Source organism: Salvelinus alpinus, chromosome 24, assembly GCF_045679555.1.
Source record: "Salvelinus alpinus chromosome 24, SLU_Salpinus.1, whole genome shotgun sequence".
NCBI classification, from domain to species: Eukaryota; Metazoa; Chordata; class Actinopteri; order Salmoniformes; family Salmonidae; genus Salvelinus; species Salvelinus alpinus.
Window position 1 is genome coordinate 33,534,700 of NC_092109.1, and position 6,840 is coordinate 33,541,539.

At 42.0% G+C, this 6,840-nt stretch overlaps 1 pseudogene; it reads left to right on the forward strand.

The window, feature by feature from the left end:
- Positions 1-2,994: 2,994 nt before the first annotated feature.
- LOC139551883 (coagulation factor IX-like) lies at positions 2,995-6,840 on the forward strand (annotated as a pseudogene).

Consider the following 6,840-nt stretch of genomic DNA (forward strand, 5'->3'; position numbering starts at 1 on the left):
TGTCAACTGTGGGACCTTATATAGACAGGTGTGTGCCTTTCCAAATCGTGTCCAATTAACTGAATTTACCACAGGTGGACTCCAAGTTGTAGAAACATCTCAAGGATGATCAATGGAAACAGGATGCACCTGAGCTCAATTTCGAGTCTCATAGCAAAGTGTCTAAATACTTATGTAAATAAGGTATTTCTGTTTATTTTTTATAAATTTGCAAACATTTATTAAAACCTGTTTTCGCTTTGTCATTCTGGGGTATTGTGTGTAGATTATTGAGGAAAAATGCTTATTTACTACATTTTAGAATAAGGCTGTAACATAACAAAATGCGGAACAAGTGAAGGGGTCTGAATACTTTCCGAATGCATTGTACGTAATGGTTTAGGACATTGTAATGAAATATATGCCTAATGCTTTTGTTGTGTGTTTGATTAAAAATTCCCAATAGTTTTGATGTACATATTTTGTCTTGATGCTTTCACACTGCCTTTACTACTGGTAGGGTTGGGGATGATAAAAAACTGTAATCAGTTACTTTACCAGTAAAAATATTGTAATCAGATTAGATACTTTTGAAAAACTAGATGATTGCTTATTGATTTACTTTTAAATGATTTGGCCGGTGTTCCTTTAAGATAGGCCTATGAGAAATACAGTATTTCTGAATGCAAAACATTACCTAGGCTACCCACAATTGACATTTTTGTTATTATATTGCAACAAGATTAAAGTATCTTTTCACTGTTAAGGGTTTTATTTTGTAAGTGCAAGGGAAACATTATTCATAATTGACACAATGAGTTTTCTTGTTCCCTTCCGGTGTAGCTCTGGGGTGAATTTACAAAACTTATTCTACAAAAACAGCTTTCATAAACAGGAACCAAATGAATATTTAATCTCGCCATTGTCATTGCCAAGCCACAGTTATTTCTGTGTGAACAAGTCATTGCTGTGTGTATCATTGCTTGAATACAGCATTATCTGTGATCAATTTTACATTCTGTTAGCTGTGTAAAACTACAAAATGGTTTAGGACACTGTAATGAAATATATATGCCTAATGCTTTTGTTTATGTTTGATTAATATTCCCAATAGTTTTGATGTACTATGTTTTGTCCTGATGCTTTCACACTGCCTGTACTACTGGCAGGGTTGGGGATGATAAAAAACTGTAACTGTAATCAGTTACTTTACCAGCATAACTATTGTAATCAGATTACAGATACTTTTGAAAAACTAGATGATTACTACTTGGATTACTTTTAAATTCAGAAAGGATGTTTGCCTAAAAAATACATTATGACACTTTTCTGTTTTCTCAATAACATTCAATTCAGCATTGAAAATAGGTGCAAGTTTAAGTTTGTTCCACCTAAGTGAGTCTGACTATAAGTCAGAGACCACTATGATGACACACCAAATGCGTTTGATGGACCCTTTTTGTCTTCTTCCTCATAAGGGGAAAGTAATCCAAAAATAACATAAATCAATCAGAATATGTTACTGAGTTTGGGCAATCCAAAAGTTACGTTAATGATTACAATTTTAGACAGGTAATTAGTACCTGTAACGGATTACATTTAGAAAGTAACTTGGCTGCTGGTAGAACCAAACCACCACACTCACGTTGTGACTGTGTGTGATCTGTTTGAGGCCTAATGCCCTGGTTATTTTCTTATCCTCCAAAGGTCACTAAAGCGCAGACAGAGAAAACAGCAGGACAGCTGGATATTGGAAAAGACATAATTAATGAGGCAAAACCTCCTCAGCCTGAGTCTTTAGTAAGGGATCAGGAGCTGACAGCTTTGCCAGCTATGCAAATACTATTCCACTTAGTGCTACACTGATATACCCAGTGGGCTAGAGCAGTGGTTCCCAACCCTGGTCCTCCAGTACCCACAACAGAACACATTTTCATTGTAGCCCTGGACAAGCACACCTCATTCAACTCATTGAGGGCTTGATCATTAGTTAACAAGTTGAATCAGGTGTGCTATGTGTTCTATCTGGTGTAATGTCTCTTTCTGTGTGTTCTATCTGATGTAATGTCTCTGTCTGTGTGTTCTATCTGATGTAATGTCTCTGTCTGTGTGTTCTATCTGATGTAATGTCTCTGTCTGTGTGTTCTATCTGATGTAATGTCTCTGTCTGTGTGTTCTATCTGATGTAATGTCTCTGTCTGTGTGTTCTATCTGATGTAATGTCTCTTTCTGTGTGTTCTATCTGATGTAATGTCTCTTTCTGTGTGTTCTATCTGATGTAATGTCTCTTTCTGTGTGTTCTATCTGGTGTAATGTCTCTACCTGTGTGTTCTATCTGATGTAATGTCTCTGTCTGTGTGTTCTGTCTGGTGTAATGTCTCTGTCTGTGTGTTCTATCTGATGTAATGTCTCTGTCTGTGTGTTCTATCTGGTGTAATGTCTCTGTCTGTGTGTTCTATCTGGTGTAATGTCTCTGTCTGTGTGTTCTATCTGATGTAATGTCTCTGTCTGTGTGTTCTATCTGATGTAATGTCTCTGTCTGTGTGTTCTGTCTGGTGTAATGTCTCTGTCTGTGTGTTCTATCTGATGTAATGTCTCTTTCTGTGTGTTCTATCTGATGTAATGTCTCTGTCTGTGTGTTCTATCTGATGTAATGTCTCTGTCTGTGTGTTCTGTCTGGTGTAATGTCTCTGTCTGTGTGTTCTGTCTGGTGTAATGTCTCTGTCTGTGTGTTTTATCTGGTGTAATGTCTCTGTCTGTGTGCCCTTCCAGACAGGGACCAGTGTGAGTCCAACCCGTGCCAGAATGGGGTGAAGTGTAAAGATGCCATGAGTGTTTATGTATGCTGGTGTCCACCTGAATTCAAAAACTGTGATGTAGGTGAGCAATGTGGCCTTTTTTATTTATTTTGTATACAGTAACAGACTTTTCATCCACTGGTCATTTGATTGGATTTGCAGATATTCCTGCTTTACCTAAAGATTTCATTGCATGTGTTTTTCTCCCTACTCGGAGATGGCTAAGCAGTGTGACATCTACAACGGTGGCTGCTCCCACTTCTGTGTGGTGAAGGCCCAGCATGCAGTGTGTGACTGTGCAGCAGGGTATGAACTGGTATGAACAAGTCCACCTGTGAACCAGAAGGTGCTGATTAATCCTACATATAATCAGTGCACTAAATTCCTGATTATATTTATTAAGAACATCTATCTTTTATTTTCAACCTGCATAATGGTTTCACATCACAGGAGGTTGGTGGCACCTAAATTGAGAGAGAACGGGCTCGTGGTAATGGCTGGAGCGGAATTGGAGGATGGTATCAAATGCATCCATGGTTTCAATGTGTTTAATGCCATTCCCATCCGCTCCATTCCAGACATTATTATGAGCCATCCTCCCCTCAGCAGCCTCCACTGATTCACATACTCTGATTCTCATTCCAAATTGGTTATCAACATTAGAATGATTTTCGATTCACATTTCAGTAATAACACAAAGATATCTAACCATCCCTTCTGTATCTTTTGCCTGTGTGTCTGCTAGGACTATTTCCCTGTGGTCGTCTTAGCCACGTTATATGCTCAGTCCTGTCCTCCAGGACAATCATCACAGCTGTAAATGTTGATCAAACTCAGCACTCCTACAATGACGCCCTCAACATCACAGTGGCTTCTCTTGCGGTCAATGCTTGCCCTCCTGGGCCTTCTTCCCAACACTGCCCACCATCCTGGAAGAGTCGTCCAGCGGACAGCGCATCGTTGGGGGGAATACAGTGAGCCCTGGGGAGATCCCCTGGCAGGTAGGACAGTCAAGTGTGTGTGCGTGTGTGTTTGTGACTTTGTGTGTGTTTAGTGAGTGAGTGTAGTTAAGCCCCTCCAGTCAATGTGTTAAGACTGCTGTTGTCTGTGCTAATCTCTGGGACTCTGCCAGGTGTCTCTGATGAGCAAACTGACCGGGCAGAACTTCTGTGACGGCTCCCTCCTCAGTGAGCTGTGGGTCATTACTGCTGCCCACTGGCTGAATGAGGGCAAGATTGGATCCTTCATCAGAGTGGGCGAGTTAAACCAGATAGGAGTGACACGGACTATTTTGTCTTTGTGCTTCACTCATTAAAATCATGTTCATCTGATCAGAATACAAAATAGAAATCAAAACGCCACACACTGCCGTTCATGCTGCCAGGTGATTTTATTGACTCAATGTTTTGACCACAGGAGGTTGGTGGCACCTTAATTTGGGAGGACGGGCTCGTGGTAATGACTGGAATACGTGAAATGGTATCAAATACTTTAAACACATGGTTTCCAGGTGTTTGATAAAAAAACATGAGCTAGCGCACACCCAGAATAATAGTTTGTTTGGAGGTGCTGACTAACAGCAAATAAACTATAAACTATCAAAGTAAAGAAAGGCTTACTGGATATCCTGTCTAAAAACATTGACCCCTAGTGGTCTGAATATTGACTTTGATCTCAGGCCCTTCTTATGAACACATTTTCCTTTATGAACAAGACTAATAAATAGAAAAATCTGTTTTACAGCTTATTAGCGTACACCTAATATGTTCCCCCTGTTGATGATGCTCATTATATATTACGGTTGAACCAATATTACATGTAACAAAAATGAAATACGAAATTATTATGTGAAATTGAATGAAACAATAATGTATGTTGATGCTAATATGATGTACAATATTCCATGATTTTTCTATATGATAACAATAGCATAATATATTTAAAATGCCATAGACTATTTTTTAACAGTTTCACTAATTCATTTAATTAACTTAATCATTATGACACAACCCTCACTACTGTCATTGGTTACACTAATTGCACTGTGTGTCTACATAACCTGGTTCAAGTATTCATGACATTGCCCTGAGGAAGGCACAGTGATGATGAAACGTTGGTAAATACCCATTACATTGCTGGGAGATTATACATGGAGTGTGCGACTTTCTTTATTTTGATAGTTTGCAGGTGTTTGATGCCATACCGTTTGCTCTGTTCCAGCCATTACTATGAGCTGTTCTCCCCTTACCAGCCTCCACTGGTTTCCACCCTTAGGTCTTCATTAGTCATCCATTTACCTGATGAACGAACACCTAAGGGTCGAAACGTTGTCAATAAAATCACATGGGAACATGAACAGCAGTGTGCAGCATTTTCCTTTTTATTTTTCATGAGTTGACCTATAACTACAGCACCTGCAAAAAAGTACCTGGATGTGTGAATGTTCTTCAGATTTTGTATCTGATCACAACATCACTCTGCAAGGGAGCACAACATGCAGGTCAGAGAGGAGACGGAGCTGTTGCTGAGCATCACATACACCGGTAATACGACGCAAAGACAAGCCTGTACAACCACGACATAGCCCTGCTGAAGCTCCACACGTCTGCAGTCCTCTAACTACAGCCTCCCCATCTGCCTGGGGCCCAAGGCTGAGACCCTGCTGAGAGAGGCCTCCAGCTCAGTGGTCAGCGACTGGGGCAGGATGCACTTCCAGGGCCGCGAAGCCTCTTTCTTAAAAAAAATATACATTTATTGAACTAGGCAAGTCAGTTAAGAACAAATTCTTATTTACAATGAAGGCCTGCCGGGGAACAGTGGGTTAACTGCCTTGTTCAGGGGCAGAATGACATATTTCTACCTTGTCAGCTCAGGGATTCGATCGAGCAACCTTTCGGTTACTGGCCCAACGCTCTAACCACTAGGCTTCCTGCCGCCCCTGAACATTCTGCAGAAGGTGGAGGTGCCCTATGTGGACCGAACAGAGTGCAAGGGCAGCAACACAAAACGGGTGTCCTGCTTCATGTTCTGTGCCGGTTACCACAGCGAGCAAATGGATTTGTGCAAGGGGGACAGTGGTGGTCCACATGCCACCCGGTACCGGGACACCTGGTTCCTGACGGGCATCGTGAGCTGGGGCGAGGAGTGCGCCAAGGTGGGGAAGTATGGCATCTACACTCGTGTGTCAAGCTACTTTCCATGGATCTCCAATGTCATTGGGCTTGGAGGCATCGGTTCCTATTCTGAGACTGACGTCTGAGGGGCCAAAATCATGTCTAAACCTCTGCCCTTACGTTAGTTTTGGATTAATGCAATTGTGTTATGTGTAAATGAGCCAATGTATTTGTTTTATTAAAAGGGATTGGGAAATTATGTCTCTGAATGTCTCCTGTAAGTCATTCAAGCTAGTCAGGCAGATTCTGAAAAATGTGGGACTGACACATACACCTACTAGACCTTGTACAGTAGTATCATTCAACATTTACTGGACTTCATTACACATAAAGGTTAATAAATAGTAAAGACTCTCCCATCTGCTTTTATTTAGTAAAATAATTTCAACCAAATAATATATGCACATATATTTCTCTGTACATTTACATTAATCCCTAAAATGTGCATCATTTACATATAATCTGAAACATGCAGCAGTAGCGGCAACGACAACAACAGTGGCGGCGGCAACGACAACAACAGTGGCGGCAGCAACGACGACAACAGTGGCGGCGGGAACGACAACAGTGGCGGCGGCAGCAACGGCAACAGTGGCGGCGGCAGCGGCAATAGTGGCGGCAGCAACGGCAACAGTGGCGGCGGCAACGGCAGCGACAACAACAACGGCAACGGCGGCGGCAACGACGGTGGCAGCAACGGCGGGGGCAACAGCCACGGCGGCAACAGTGGAGGCGGCAGCGGCAACAGTGGCGGCGGCAGCGGCAACAGTGGCGGCGGCAGCGGCAACAGTGGCGGCAGCAACAACAGTGGTGGCGGCAATAACAACAACGGTACCGGCGGTAGCAGTAGCGGTAGCAACTGTATTGTTGGGAGAGAGCTCTCAATGTAA